Source organism: Aquarana catesbeiana, linkage group LG02 (assembly GCF_042186555.1).
Source record: "Aquarana catesbeiana isolate 2022-GZ linkage group LG02, ASM4218655v1, whole genome shotgun sequence".
Taxonomy (NCBI): Eukaryota; Metazoa; Chordata; class Amphibia; order Anura; family Ranidae; genus Aquarana; species Aquarana catesbeiana.
Genome location: NC_133325.1, coordinates 400,726,788 through 400,743,841, shown reverse-complemented (window position 1 = coordinate 400,743,841; position 17,054 = coordinate 400,726,788). Strand labels below are relative to the sequence as shown.

At 40.3% G+C, this 17,054-nt stretch overlaps 1 protein-coding gene across 3 annotated transcripts in view; it reads left to right on the top strand.

The window, feature by feature from the left end:
- VMP1 (vacuole membrane protein 1) overlaps positions 1-17,054 on the top strand; it is a 240,108-nt gene that overhangs the window by 160,706 nt on the left and 62,348 nt on the right. The gene's annotated exons all lie outside the window — the stretch shown is intronic.

The window sequence follows — 17,054 nt, the reverse complement described above, 5'->3', positions numbered from 1 at the left end:
GCCACATGACCTCAACATGGAAGGGTGCTTTGGGGCAGGAGCGGCTATAGGGCCTCTTCACCACAACCCTGGCCAGTGGTTGTGGGAGTCTGCAGGCAGGGGGCTTATCTGAATCTCTGAGCCCCCTTTAACAAGGGGGCCCCCAGATCCTGGCCCCCCCATATATGAATATGATGTACATAGTACTCCCACGTATTCACTCAAAAAATATGTGTAGTGTAAAAAAAATACATTAGACTGTTTTTGACAAGTCCTTTATTTAAAATAAAAATAAAAAAATGTCCCCTGTTTAGACCAATCGTCAATCACGACTGCCACCTGACAGTTCTTAAATAACTAAGGAGTGGGGCCACCTGGTAATGTCAGGTTATCCCGCCCCCTTGTGATGTCGTCGGTCAGGGATATGCTGCAGAAAATACACATTTATTGCTTTTGAAATTGTTTTACTCTTAGCATTTTTTTCAAACACTGCTCAGTGTGCAGTATACATGTAGGCAAAGAGTTCTGCTTTCACAAATTTAGCTCTGAAAATACCTATTTCTAAAACAATATATGAAGCCCAGGTTCACACTGAGCTGCGAGAATGAAGCCGTGTGAGTTCAGATGAACTTGCACGATTTCACTCCCACATGTCAGTCCCCGATTTCGGCTGCGATTTGCAGGTTTCTACACAGATGTCAATGTTAATCGCAGCCCGAAATCGCAAAAAGTAGTACAGAACGTTTTAAAATCGGTGTCATTTCCGGCAATTGCTGCCGATTTGACACGTCAAATCGCATGTCAAATTGTACCAGTGTGAACCATGTCTGATACGCATTTTAGTAAGCTGTTAACCATGCAGGACATACTAACTGTGATAATTATTTACCTGGACTCTTCTGCTGATTTGAAATTCAGTTTGGTCCCAGAAACATTTCCCTCCAGAACAATTGTAATTTGTCACCTTCTTTTTGTCCCCCAAGCAACTAGCACAAATTTATAAGATTTTTACTTTAGAAAAAAGTATCCTAGTCTTGCAGTTGTATACCAGCCTGCAACTCTAGTGAAACTTTTTTTTTCTAGTGTTTAGAAGCTATCAAAACATATTTTAGAAGCTTCAAAGGTGGGTTTGAATCTCCTGAAGTTGTTGAAAGTCGTCATTTTAAAAATTCCAAAATGTAAATATTGGGCCATAGAGGATTTGAAATTCAGCTGATTCAGTAGGGACCATTCAAATTTTGATCAGTGTGGGGTCCTCTCTATTTGACAGAAGTCGATTGTTAGGTTGACTTTTGTCAAATGGACATGTTGGAAGACTTTTCTCAATCAGCAGCTGGAACCGCTGACCAGTCTATTTTGTCAGCAGTGGGTGCCGCTGTCAGAATACAACGTCCTGGTTTGAGAGATTGGAGGTGATGGATAAAGCTGGGGAAGGATTCCTCCATCCTACTCATTTGGGTAGAAGTAGGAATCTGTTTCTTTTTTTGTTTTGTTTTTTGTTTATCTCTCTGGTTGAAAAAAAACCCGAAAAAAAAACAAATATTCTATGGCCAGCTTACCATTGCCTGTACATTGTAGAATAAAGTCACTTGAAAACTACTTGCTAGTTGTCTGAGCTCTTGTCTCTAACCCAGCTGTGCTCCTTTTGTGAAGTGCTGTGGATAGGGACCATTTTTGTGCTGTATTTTTTTTCATCTGAGTGGCAGGTTTATAGCACACTAGTATCAGTTAAGCTGGCCAGAGATGGATCGAAATTCAGCCGGTTCAGAAGGGATCAGCTGATTCAGTCAATCGAATGAATTGACTTATATCAAAAGGGTTTGTTAGAAAGTTTTTTTCAATTCTGTTGCCGCTGATCAGTGTATTCTGATGGTGGAAAGTCCTTGCTGTCAGAGTACGTCTCAGCGGGGAGGGTCCCTCTTTCCACCTTGACTCTGTGAATGGAGAAAACAGTTTTTGTTTCTTTTTCGTTCAGCCTGCTACCTGAATGAAAAAATAAAAGATATATGACCAGTCTTGGTCTATATGCTCTGCTGATGGTTCATAGACTAACTGGCAACAGTTAAGCCAGCCATACAGGGATTTAAAGTGGTTATAATGTCATAATCATCAATAACTTGCATTACTGTGTGTCCGTTTTTAAAAAAAATTCTAATCCCTTCTAGATTGTAACGAGCAGGGCCCTCTGATCCCTCCTGTATTGATTTGTATTGTAACTGTACTGTCTGCCCTCATGTTGTAAAGCGCTGCGCAAACTGTTGGCGCTATATAAATCCTGTATAATAATAATAATCCTAAATACCTTGTCTCACAGCACCACTGTGCTGCCACGTGTCCTCCTTCGCTCTCCTTCCCTGATCTAAGGAGAGCGGCGGAAGGGGCTGAGATTTTCCTCTGATGTCAACCAGCCAGCAGAGGGAGGTCAAGTGACCACTTATCGGTGCTGTGCAAGAAAGTATTTAGGATTAGAATTTTTTTAAAAAACAGACACACTGTACTTTGTATATTGATAAAATGGGGAATGCAAGTTATTTTTAAATGTTACTTTCAAGCCACAGGGAATAGCACCGGGAGGGGAGGGGCGGGTGGGAGATCATCTCTCACACAGAATTCGGAACTGACAGGTAGGGAGGGAGAGGGAGAGACTCAGAGCAGAGAGTGTGATGACGGAGGCATGTAAACTGACCAGAGTATCATGGATCAGCAGCCATCATTGCCATGGCCAGTATACAGGGGAAAACAGTAACAGGCAGGATCAACCAGGTATTTTAGATCAAAGAAATGGGCAAATTACACTGCAGAAGCACAATGCTATAGATCATGCCCTAAAGCAGGGATAAGCAATTAGCGGACCTCCAGCTGTTGCAGAACTACAAGTGCCATGAGTCATAGCAAGACTCAGACAGCCACAAGCATGACACCCAGAGGCAGAGCATGATGGGACTTGTAGTTTTGCAACAGCTGGAGGTCTGCTAATTGCATATCCCTGCCCTAAAGGAACAGAATCTTTTTTTTTTTTTTACCTTTTAAGGCTACAACCGCTTTAAATTTGGCCAGTTCTGGCCAATTTGCATGACAGGAGATTGTGACCAACACCCTATGGAGCCAGTTCACAAATCTCTGGGGCGGCTGTGGAGCGGATAGCACATGGGTCCTGTGTGTCTTTGGCTCTGTTTCAGGCCAAATTCAGGCAAAATTCGGCCCTGATCCATCCCTGAAACAGAACAGAGACGCACCGGACCCCAGCTGCTAGCCGCATGCGGCTTAGATGTGAATCCAAAATCAAAAAAATACTGCGCTATCCCTCAAATAAACTTACAAAATGCGTCGAATAATATTAGTGCTGCTGCAACCAAAAATGCGAGGCAACCCCCACCTCAATAACTATATATAGGATAGGCTGCGCTGCTATTGAAAGTGGATATGATCATAATTAATGTGACCACAACAAAAACATCCTTGTGTGGTGAACAACAATAATGAAAAAATTTATATTAAAGAAGAAATAGTGTTTGCTGACAAACAATAAAAGCTTAGACCCCATACATCAAGCCATTGCAATCAATATTTGAGATATAGAGAATCGGAAGCCAAGAAAATTGAGCAAAGTCCATACAGCCAAATAACTCCTGCTGGAAAAGTCTTTCATAATAGAGAGAAAGCACCAATCTTCAGGTGATGTGAGGCATGCAAAAGATGTCACCCTGGGGAGCGTGATGTTAAAGAAAATTCCTCCACCTCAAATAAATCTGCCCCTTACCAGATCACTAGATCTCCTGTCACAGAGATCATACGAACAAGTGGCTGTGTCCCCCAGCCACTGGGTCTCTGTTGGGAATATATCGCCCGGGTCCCCGCTCAGAAGATCCACTGAGTGAAGTTTTACCGCTCAGATCCCAAAGATATATATAAAAGAAAAAGCTCCATAGCGTGATACAGTTACCATTTATTAAAAAAAGAGAATAAAAAATGCACTTACAGTATATCAAATTCAGAAACGCCTGTAAAACAATATAAGCCGGCCGGCTTACAGCTGCTGCCCGTAACTTCCGGGATCAGCGTGGTGTGGTGGTGACATCAGCACGCCGCTCCTCCCTACGCCGTTTCGACAAACCTGTCATCTTCCTGGGGTCACTGGATGTGCTATGGAGGAGTATACTTGAGTTCCACCAGGACTGCGTCCTGAACAGGTTCAGTTATATTTTGCCTGTCTGCCTGAAGAAAAGGTCCCTTATGTCAACAGCGTGGGTGAGAAGTATCGAATCAAACAGCTTCTGTACCAGCTTCCTCCACATGACAATGAGGTGAGATACTGCCAGGCATTAAGTGAGGAGGAGAAGAAAGAATTAATAATGTTTAGTACCTGTCAGTACCTGCGATGTCAGCACCCTGGTCAATTTTTCTATCGGCTCTCGGGTGTCACCTGATGTGGAGCTTCGCTGGCACCCATAAGTTAGCTTACAGATATTCTGCTCCATTGCGGTGCTGACATCGCGGGCTCCCTGGACAGGTAAGTGCCCCAATATTAAAAGTCAGCAGCTCCAGTATTTGGAGCTGCTGACTTTTAATTTTTTTTTTGAAGGCGGCTGGACCTTTGCCCATTAACAAAGTATTAGTATGAATTATCTAATAAAAAAAAAAGCTTGATACAGATTTTATAAAAAGACCTTACTGCTAATCTTTTTGTTGTTAGTATGGGTGGAAATTATTAGTTCCTGTTGTGGTAAGTGGAACCACAGAATTATTTTACAGCTAAAAATACCATCACCAGGTAAGGTGTCACACAGGACCAGAATTTCTAAGGGCCAGTTCACACCGCATGCAGTCCAGTGTGTTTTTTTTTTTTTTCTGCATCAAAAACGCATGGATTGTAGATTATATGGTTTTTAATGACATAGTTCACACCAGTGCTTGCAGTTCTAGAAAAAAAGTAAAGCTTGCTGCATTTTTTCTGCACTGGATTGTACTGGAACGCATGCAGAAAAGCATCTGGAATGTATTCGGACTGCATTTCTTTTTTTTTTTTTAAACAATAATTTTTATTTAGTTTTTCTGGATACAAAAGGGAAAAAAAAAAGTAAAAAAAAGGGAGGGTAAACATCGTATATCATACATCGACAGGCAACATAGACTGTGATAAAGATAATTACAGCCAGGAAAATCATGCATTAACCCTACAATTGTAACACCTATACATGGCCCATTAGGACTATCATGTGGGATGAAAAATATTGTCTCCTATCACCAGTCACCCCCTTGGGAACTCACTGTGACTTGGTGGTGGAGTCATCCTCATCAATCCTCACTCATTTCCGTTTTGTTTTTATTCCCCCCCCCCCCCCTCCCCATTCCATCTTTGCATTTTGTCCATCAAACCTCCAAACATAACTTAGGAGAGGAAGGAAGTGCTTTTGACTGTACGAGTAAGTAGAATATTGGTACATGGTTATTGTTCCATAGTTCAACCGCAGAGCGGTTGGTTCACATGTACTGCCTAGCTTACTTGTTATAATTTTCGTCTAGTCAGGTCAATACCTAGACCAGCTCTTTAATCCTATAATTGGTCCCTCGCGCATGCCCCCCACCTCATCGAGGCGTCAGGGTCCCGCGATGCCCATTTTCTGATAGAATAAGATGAAAGAGAGGTAAGAGAAAAGGAAAGAAAATGCAGTAGTCCAAGAGCTGCTAATGAAAACAAGAGAAAAAGAAGAAAAAAAAAAAAGGGGGGGGGGAAGGGAGAGTTGAGTAAAGAGGGGAGGTAGATAGTGGGGAGGTGGGGTGGATGCACTCCTACTAGGTGTATAATGTTTCACCTACCAGGTGTCTTATGAGGTTGTAAGATATCTAATCCAGGGTTCCCACACTTTATTGAACCCAGTCATCTTATCCTTCAAAATTGCCGAAAGGCGTTCATTTACCATTATCCACGAGAGTTTTGCTTTTAATAAGTAAAAGGGAACCGAGCAGGATTTCCAAGATTTCGCTATCGAAATTCTGGCCGCCACAAATATAAATGCTATAAGTCTGCGCATTGATTTTGATGCCCCCTCCACTGGGCGTCCCAACAGTGCGTGCAGAGGCGATTTAAGTAGATTCACTTGCGTGAAGGAATATATAAGGTTATATGTTCGTATCCAGAATCTCCTCACTTTAGGACATGTCCACCAGGTGTGGAACATGGTACCGTCTGTATTACATCCCCTAAAGCACCGGGGGGAAGCCCCTGGGACGAAGGTCGCTATCCTTTCCGGAACCATGTACCATCGCATCAATACTTTATAGTTCGCCTCTATCAAGGAGGTATTAATAATCGATTTAGATGCATTTTGTATTATTTTGCTCCATTCTTCAGGAGATAGGACTGTGTCCATATCCTGTTCCCATTTTTGCATGTAAAACAATTTTTGGGAGGTCGAGGCCAAGATGTATATAATTGATATGTGACCCGTGTGTCTATCGAAAGTCCTGCAGAGATTTTCCATTGAGGAAAAGGTAGTGAGATCTGAGGTGCGATTCAGTGTCGCCAAAAAGTGTGATATCTGAGTATAGCGGAAAAGTTCCGAATTTGGCAGGTCATATTTTTCCCGTAAGGAAATTTTCGATAAAGCACCTCTATGGTCACAAAAGTCTGCTATACGCATCAAGCCCTTGTTAGTCCACCACGAGAAATTTTTGGGGTGGAGACCCGGGGTGAACCTAGCGTTTCCAAATATCGGAGCTAGGGGGGTATGTTGGGATTTGAATTTGTAGGTAACTGCCAGTCGATCCCACAACTCTAGTGAGAACGACAAGCTTGGGCACAAGATTACCGGCCTGTCTTTCGCCTTCATCCACATGAAGTGACTAATCTCTTTGTCTGGATATGGAGAGGATTCTATCAACATCCAGAGAGGTTTAGATTGTTGTGTGTGGAATCTAATTAATTGGGACATTTGTGCCGCCTGAAAGTATTTAAGTAAATCAGGCATTCCCAGGCCCCCGTTCAATTTTGGGGTATATAGTGTTCGCTTGTTCACCCTAGGTCTCTTGTGTCCCCAGACATAATCCAACAGCCTATTCTGGAATTTCTGTGTCTTTTCTTATTATTGCTATCGGAAGAGTTCTGAATAAATATAGCACCTTTGGCAAAACATTCATTTTTACCGAGTACAGCCTTCCAAGCCACGACGGAGGATTATTAGACCATTTTTTGAGATCTTCTAAAATTTTCTTAAAAAGGGGGGGGTAATTATGTCTGTACAAAGTTGTCAGAGTAGGAGTCAGGTATATACCTAAGCACGGTAAGGTCTCTCTCTGCCATTTAAATGGGAATGATTGTTGCAGGGCTTGCATTATATGTGTCTGCAAGGAGATCCCAAGTGCCTGTGATTTAGAGTGGTTTACTTTGAGTCCCGTGAATTCTGTGAATTGTCTCAGTACTACCTGCAAATTAGGCAGGGAGGTGACCGGGGATGATAGAAGTAATAGTATATCATCCGCGAACAATGCGCACTTGTGTTCGCGCTCGCCGCAGCGCACTCCCAGTATATTCTGGTGTTCACGAATTTTGATGGCCAGTGGTTCTAGGGCCAAAATAAATAGTAAAGGGGACAAGGGACAGCCCTGTCTGGTCCCTCTGAGTATTTTTATGTTTTGGGATTGATGGCCTTTAATTACAAGATTTGCTGTGGGGTCACGATAGATTGTTTTAAGTGTGGTCAGGAATTGTGGTCCAAACCCATATTTCCTTAGGATGAAAAAGAGGTAGTCCCAGGATAGTGAATCGAACGCTTTGTGTATGTCTAATGAGACCAATACTGCCCCTCTCCTTCCCCCCCCATCCCAGCCCGAGTTCAAAGCAGAAATTATATCAATAATGCGTCTGGTCTGGTCTGGGGCCTGTCTATGTGGGACGAATCCTGTCTGGTCTGGGTGTATGTATTGTGATATAAACGAGTTCATGCGGGTTGTCAATATTTTTGTCAGTATTTTAAGATCAACGTTAATCAACGATATGGGGCGGTAGTTCGTGCAGTCTCCGTGATCTTTATTAGGCTTAGGGATAACATGTATGAAGGCCTTGTTTTCGTGAAGTGGTAAAGGGGACCCTTTTCTTAGTGAATTGTAAAAAGAGCAAAGGTGTGGAACCAGAGTTTCCGCAAATTTGCGGTAATAATGGCCCGAAAATCCGTCAGGCCCGGTGATTTCGACGGGTTCAGGGATTTTATAGCTTCCGCCACTTCATTCGCTGTAAACTCTGCCTCCATCGACTCTGTATGGTCGGTAGATAGTGTAGGGAGTGGTATGTCTTTTAGGAATCCTTCTACCTTGTCCTCACAAAAGTCATTTTTAGGGGAGTCATAAAGTTCTGAATAAAACTTATAAAATTCCTGTAATATAAGCTGAGGGTTTTGTGTCACTTGTCCAGTCCGTAGTCTTAATTTGGGGAGCGCGGGATTGTATGGTCTAGGGTTGAGTTTTCTTGCTAATAGCCTATTGGGTTTATCTCCCATTGTGTAATAGCGATGTTTGGTCCATCTTACATATTTTTTTGCTTTTGTAGTGAGACTTAGATTTAATGCTGTTCTGGCTACGTCTATCTTGTTCCTCAAGTCTGTGTGTGGGTCGGATTTTTGTTCTCGCATTAGTCTGTGTAACTCTTCCTCTTGTTGTTCGATATCGTGTGTGCGTTCCCTTTTGACCTTAGTAGCTAACTGTATTAAAGCGGGGGTCCACCTATCTATCGTTTTTTTTTTTTTTTTTTTGAGTTCATTCACAAACTTTTCTTCTCAGCATTACATACTCACATATTGTGTGTAATATGTCCACCTGTGTCAGATTTCGTCGGAAATAATAACTTATATTATTCACTGCAGGCGGTTTCCATCTTCATTGTGGCCATTTGAAGCCCACAAGCATTTATTTCCTGGATGTGGTGAATGCTGTGCTCCCAGCATTCACTGCTCGTTCCCGCACATGCTCAGTGGCATCCTGGGAAGCCTGAGACTAGCTCCCAGGAGTCTGGGAGAGGCTAGAAACACGCCTACTCCCACGGGAGGAGAACCAGGAAGTGCAAAGAAGAATAGAAAAATAAAAGGTAATTACGGCGATTTAAATTTTTTTAAACGGCATGTCAGCATCTAGGCAAGGAAGAGAATACATACAGATATTCAAAATTTGGGTGGAACCCCGGTTTAATCTGCCACGTATGGTAGCTTTGTGGGCTGCCCATATCACCTCTGGGGAGGAGATTGACGACTTATTTTCTTGAAAATATTGTTGTATAGCTTTTTCCACTTCTGTGTATATTATAGGATCGCTCAGCAGTGACTCATTCAATCGCCAGGTCGACTGACGTGGCTTAGACCAGAGGTCTGATAAAGTAACTTGGACCGCTGAGTGGTCCGACCATGCAATGGGAGTTATTTTAGTTGTCAAGACATAAGGCAAAAGGGAAGACAGCGTGAGGAGATGGTCAATGCGGGAGTATGTTTTGTGGACATGTGAGTAGAACGTGTAATCACGAACTGTGGGGTGAGTGTCCCTCCAGAGATCGAAAAGATCATGGCTATGTAGTAAGCGTGCTAACTTATTGCTTTGTTTGGGAGTATGTTTCAAGATCGCTTTTTGGGGGTCTGATTTATCTAGAATCTGGTCCAGGGAGGTATTACTGTCTCCACCTAGTATCACGTGTCCCACTAAGTGGGGTGCTATAACTTCCAGCATATTTTGAAAAAAGTTTATCTGACCTACATTGGGGGCATAATAGGAGAGAAATGTGACCACACTCTCGTCAATCTTACCAGCGACCATGATGTAGCGACCCTTTCTGTCTCTTATCACGTTAATGGGTGTAAAGGGGACCCGTTTGGCAATGCAAACAGCTACTCCTCTTTTTTTGTCTGGTCCGTTAGACAAGAAGACTGTCGGATATCTTGCACTGAGGTATTTTGGGGCTGAGGTTCGTGAGAAGTGTGTCTCCTGTATAAACAGGATGTCTGCCCCCAACTTGTGGTATTGTTGGAAGGCCTTGGTCCGTTTTATGGGGGAGTTCAAGCCCTGTGCATTATGTGTCATTATAGTGTAAATAGGTTTTTTCCTACCCGTCATGGTGTTTGTTTGGAAGGCTGTACTCACGTTTTAGATGTCTCAAGATATCTGGTCGGAAGTCTGCAGAATTATATTCGTGGATCTTTGCGTGGGGTAGGAGTGCATCCAGGAAGGAGGTGGGATAAAGGGAAGGAAAAGAGACAGAGTTAGGATCATCAAAACATTTATAATGATGCATTATGTTTAATTGTTTTAACAGATAGAACCCGTGGGTAAAAGAGAGTTCCAAAAAATAAAAATAAAAAAGGAAAAAAATCAAACAAAGTAGAAGGGGCGCCAAAAAGGCGCCTGCACACCGCATCGCAGTGTGACTGCAGGGGTTGTAATTCCCCTGTGTAGTAGTCGTGAAGTTGTCTCCCCTGTCTAGTTGAGACAAGTTCACCTTAAGTGGCATGTGGTTCACCTCCGCCTCAGATTTTTTTTTTTTTTTACGTCAAGGGGGGACGAACGGGTCCACCCTTCATTAGATTGTAAGAGAGAGAGAAAAAAGAGAAAAAACACAAAAAACAAAACAAAAGAAAGATCTCTCTTTTCTCTTCTTATCCCTCCACTCAGGGATCAACCAACAGAAAAAACCAACAGAAGAAAAATTTCAATAGAGAAAATTTGCATAGCAGCCATCTTCCCATCTGGGAAACATTTTTAACCTAGTTTATAACCTCAAATAATGTCTACTTTTAAGTCAGTGTAGAACGGGAAACTCAGGAACTACCAGATACAAATATCTGGATTTTCAAGTGTGGTTGCCAACCACCAATGTGGATCACGGTCCCTTGGACCTAATTGTGAAGTGAGTGTCTTAAGCTGGCTTCAGGTGCCTGATGGGGAATTCCTGGTTCTTGATCTTTTCTGCTGGGACCACAGGGGGAAAACAGGTCGTCCTTCGTCCATCCAGGCTCTGGTCTCTTGCGGTTCTGAGGAGATAATTCCCAAATCCTGGAGAATAGCTTCCCCTGACTGGAAGGTAGCAAAGGAGTGAGATTTGCCTTTGTAGGAAAACGACAGTCTAAATGGGAACGACCACCTGTATTTAATGTGTCGAGCGATGAGTTGGTTGAGGAGCGGCTTCAATGCTCTCCTTTTCTGGATCGTTGTCTGGGCTATATCTGCGAAGATCTGGATCGGGTATCCTGAAATATTTCTGTCTCCTTGGTTTCTTGCCTCTTGCATAATTTTTTCCTTAATACGGTAGAAATGAGGCTTCACTATCACATCGCGTGGTAAACCATCCGACCGAGGGGCCGTCAGGGCCCGATGTACTCTGTCTAGTTCTAACTGATGAGAGGCGATGTCTGGTATCAATTGTTTCATTAAGGTGTGAATCGATTCTTCTAGATCCATTTCCGATTCTGGGAGGCCCCGCACGCGGAAGTTATACCTCCTTGATCTGTTTTCTAAGTCCTCGATTTTTGCGTTTGCTTGATCCAATTGATCCTGTAAGGATATGATCATTTTGGAGTTTTGGTTCACACGTTTTACGGTCCCGTCCATCTTGGATTCGATCATGTCCAGTCTCTCTCCTATGTTTTGAAAATCATCTCTCATTCCTGTGGTGATTATGGTGCATGCTTTGGATAGCTCCTGTTGCAGGAGTGCTGAGAATCTAGCAAGGAGTACTGTGTCTTCTGAGTATCCCTCTGTGGGTGCAGGTGGTTGTAGGGAAGCCGCACTGTTTTGGCTTAGGGCTATTTCAGCGATCTCTGCCATATGTCTGTCCGTGGAGGACGCTGGGGAATCAGTGAATAGGGGTCTGTCCAGAGAGCCTGACTGAGGGGATAGCTGTGGCTGCTCGCTTTGTGGGGATAAAGGCCCCTCCTCAGATTGAGATGAGAAGGGGTCCCTGTGTACTTCTGCCAGGAAGGTGGTTGCTGGGCAGCTTACCACAGCCTGCTGTTTCTGTCCTCCCCCATAAGGAGTATCTCCTGTAGCTGACGCCATCTTGGGCTGGGGGGGTCTGAGCTGTGTCTGGGGACTGACCTGTGCTTCGGTTCCCCGATTCGTTTGGAGAGTTGTCCAATTCTGGTGGATGGCTGGGGGGCTGCTGCGCTCCGAGTTCCCTTTGGCTGGCTGTGCTGTATTCTGCGGAGTTTGCTTCTGCACGCCGCCGCGTGCTGTGTCTCCCTTCCCCGGCACCATTTTAGGTGAGGAGGAGGGCTGCAGCTGCTGGGCCCTGGAGGTCCGAGTCGTTCGGGGGGTTTTGTAGCTGTGTTTTGTGTTCCCCGCTGCTCTCCGCTGCATCGTCCGCTCCCGAGTGTTGTTATGGAGGTCGGGTGGCGGTCCGATCGTCCCTTAAATCTCTTATTTTAGCTTTCTAGCCGGAGGTGAGCGGAGCCCAGTCAGTTCATGACCGCTCTCGGCGCCGCGCGCATGCGCACCCGGACTGCATTTCTATGGTGTCAACTGGCCCTAAGGCTCTGTTCACACCACCACAATTCTGCCTGCGATTCGCAATGGCGGTAAATCGCAGGACGCCCAATTGTTCCCAGTGCGTTGCCCATCGATTTCAATAGCACTCCATACATGGTGCGATTTTCCCACAGGACACCTGTCACCCAAAATAAATATAGGAGCTTCCTTTGGGCGACGGGCATCCCGCAATTCTATTTGAGCGTTTTTACTGCGATTGTCGCCCTATACGCCTAGATGTGAACAGAGCCTAAGAGATTAAAAAAAAAGCAGTTCAGCCATTTTACATTGAAGTTTTTTTTACATTGAAGACCATGGGGAAGGGTTACTAAAGGCAAATTGTTCATTTTTTCCAGAGCTTAGTGAATGCAGTATAGCTGACTTCCATAATACAATCATGTGCAAGAAAAGTGCTTTTTTTTTATTTTCCATGCGTGTGATTGGATATACTTTGCAAAGTCGAATGACACCACATTTACTAAGCTCCTGGAGAAAATTCCCTTGCAAAGCGAACAGTTTGCCATTAGTAAATCAATCCCTATAGGTCAATTTACGTATATAAAAAGGAGTCAAGGTGTCAATAGATAGCTTTATCTGAATAGCTGCATCTGCATACTTAATAAATAAGTAGGAAATGTAAAAAAAAACCCTGGGAACACTGACCCATAGATAGTGATCAATATCTCTATTTTGGCTTAGTAAGCTTATATAAAGCATTGTGTTGGTAATAGGACATAGAAATCCTAAATTACACTTTTTAATTTGAGGTGATGTCTTTTTCTAACTTCTTCACTAGAACTAAAAGTAATTGATTGATTTAAATCACTGCAAAAGCTGTCTTTTATTTTCATAAAAGTTATTTTTTAATGGTGGTGGTGGTGAGGTCAGTTCATGCAGAGTTAAGTTTATGACTAAGGGGTAGAAGTATTTTAGATGCAGCGTGAACAAAAAAAAGATCATGGTGTCTGCAAAGAAGCCAGATAACTTCTCTGCAAAATTTTGATACATTGATTATTACATTGACAGGTAAACTAATTATTCTTTCACACTAACTGAATGAATATTTTAAGACTAGCGGAGTGGTAGTTTATTTACCTAATTTTTTTGTGTGTTTTTTTAAATTAAATTAGGTTGTTTTAGGAACGTATTCTAATTTCAAAATTTGTTAGTGTTCATTTTTATTTAAGTTTAATTAAATATATTATTTATTCTAGAATAGGGTCGATATATTATTAGCAAATCAACTCACTAACTAACTCTCTCTAAAGCTAAAATAATGAATGGTAAATGTAAAGTAATTACAATTTAATAACAGGTGAAAAATTATAACATTAAATCTAATAATTATTATTTCTAAGACTTGGGAATGACTATTTTTTATTAGTATAATTATGTATTTAGGGTAAATTTTGAGCACACTTTTTTTTCTTTTTTCTTTTTTTTTTTTTTAGTATATCTGAAGTAAGGGTTGTTTTTTATGTTTATATTTGTAAAGTATAAAAAAGAAATGATAAAACAAATGTTTCAGTCAGGTTTATGTTGGTATTTATCATAATTAAGAAAAATGTTACATGTTAGTGCTTATTCCATTTTTAGATTTTTATGTGTAATTTAAGACACTAATTATTTGTGTGGTTTTTTTTTTTACACAATTTGAAATTATTCTTTCATTTTCACCAGTTCAGATTGATTTCCTTTAATCAATCAGTTATATAAAAACTGAAACTCTGTTGCAGGGGTTTTCCAAATTTCTTACCAAGGGTTATGCTCATTTGCACACTCCACCTATAGGAAACAAAACAAGAAAATTGTAATAAAAACTGAAGCATTTGCTTCACAATTAGATGAAGCTGTGAAGGTTTCTTTTAAAGCTTTGGATATACACAGCACATAGTTCTTTTTCATTTATATAAGGTCATCTGTGCATTATACTCTTTCATATATCCATGCATAAATTGCTAATTTTGCAGTATAATAAACAAGCCACTCTTTTTTATTATTATTTTACTGCAAATTTTGTTCGGAATACAGTTAGATACACTGCTTTTACAGGAATTAATCAAAGTTTTTTTGTGTTCAAAGCTGTAATGTATGGATGTATTTATTGTAATTGCAAAATTTGGGCTGATTTAGGACAAAACTAATTCTAAAATAACTATAAATTATATAAATAATAAAATAAATAATAACATTTAGCTTCATCCAAATTGATTGTGTTGTATTATTCATATTGTATTAGTTTTTTATACAACCCGTTTAAGCAAAAGTGGCCAAGCATGTAAGAACAGTAATATACCTCACAGGATTAAATTTAATTCACCAAAAGTGAATGAAAGAGCTATCTAAAATTTTAGCTATAAAAGCAGAGAGAAATCTTACAAGGATGGGGAAAATCTTAAAATGTGTGTGTGTGTGTGTGTGTGTGTATATATATATATATATATATATATATATATATATATATATATATATATATATATGTGATGTTATTCCTCAGCCTGTTTTTTTATGCATATATTATTTTACATTTAATTAAAATCTGCATTATATTATTCAACCTTATAGATATATATGTTGTTTTCACAGAGCTGCAATTTTCATATGTTGTTTTCACAGAGCTGCAGTTTTCTGATATTTACTGACAATTTTTTTTAAACCACCAAGTTTTTTTTTAAGTGTGTCCTGATTTAATAATGTCTATATTTGCAGTATTTATATGAAATATAAATACTAAACCATGTCTCAAACTATACAACCTTATTAAGATCTTGAACAATTTAGTAATTGTACTTTTTATGTTTGTTCTCAGCATGATTTACAAAAAAAAAAAAAATATTAACAGCCTTATAGCCCAAAAAATAAATATATTATTTTGTTTGCCTATTAATTATATTCCATATGTGGAAATGCACATTTGTTCACATTAGAGTGTTTAAAAAAAAAAAAAACATGCAACGATACAATAAGAGTTTAAAAAAAAAAATGTGCAAGCATGTATATATGTATCTGTTAGATTTATTCTAACATGCTTTTAATAATTATATATATATATATATATATATATATATATATATATATATATATATATATTTATTAAAAGCATGTTAGAATAAGTTTGCATTAATATATATATATATATATATATACACACTAGTTTTAATGCAAACTTATTTTGTACATGTTCTTAGATTGTAAGCTTCTAATGAGCAGGGCTCCGATTCCTACTGTATTAAATTGTAATTGTACTGTCTGCCCTTATTTTGTAAACTGTTGGCGTTATATAAATCCTACATAATAATGATCCATTTTTACATTAGCAGTAGATGATTTTACTCAATTTCTATGTTCCAATTTACAACTATATGATATTTGTAACAATTAGCTAGGTGTTTAATGGTGTCCCTTATAAAGTGACTGCAATTTCTGAATCCAATAATCGCAACGATAGTTTGTAAACCTTATTTCGAAATTGTCAGAAGGCGATGATACTTTGTGTCAATATAAAACATGTTTATGGTGTTAAATCTGAACTGTATCTTATACACACATTGGATGCAAGTGTTATTATCATATTATAAACACAATTAGTGTGCCTATGGTGTAAACAGTTGATAGTTACCAAATCCTATGCATAGGAGTCTTCTCTGTCTCTATGTTGTATTGCTCTCTTCTCTATTCTGCTGCTCCACAAACGTTGGTACCATCTCCTAGCAAGTGTCATCCTTGGACAGTGTCTTCTTCCTAGATATACAGGCCAGTCAGTAGATAACACAATGCCGCACCTGCGCACATTGAGTTAAATCTATCCCTGCTCCCGCACACTAAAAATGTAGTTTACTGCACCCAACAAATGTCAGGATGAAGATCCTGCTGCACGTGCGCAGTATGAAGAGAAAAGGAGTCTGTAGATTGATATCAGAATACAGCAGCATTTTTCAGTTGATTAAGACGCGTTGGGGGGAGATTTACTAAAACTGGTGCACACAGAATCTGGTGCAGCTATGAATAGTACCCAGTCAGTTTCCAATTGTCAAAGCTTATTTGAAAAAGTTGGAAGCTGATTGGTTACTGTGCACAGCTGCACCAGATTCTGTTTGCACCAGTTTTAGTAAATCTCCCCCATTTTCATGATTATTTGCACTTGCCCACCATACTTCTCATAAAAATGCATTCTGTATTAATGTTTAATTTTAATACATTACCCTAATTTAAAAATAAGCCTTTGGAAAGCTTTTTTACGTTCTGATAGTTGATGAGCAATATAATGAGTTTCTGAAAACTGTAGCAAAATTGGAGCGGTTGTCTGTGGCAACCTGCTGGATTCCATAATTCAAAATTTTGAAAATTGATTGATTGCTATGGTCGTTGTTTAGGACAGTGGGGTTTATTTACTAAAGGCAAATTCACTTTGCACTACAAGTACACTTGGAAGTGCAAACGCTGTAGATCTGAGTGGGACATGCAAGGAAAAAAAAAAAAAAAAAACAGCATTTTTGCTTGTACATGATTGGATGATAAAATAAGCAGAGCTTCTCCTCATTTCAGATCTTCCCCTCAGATCTACAGCGACTGCACTTCCA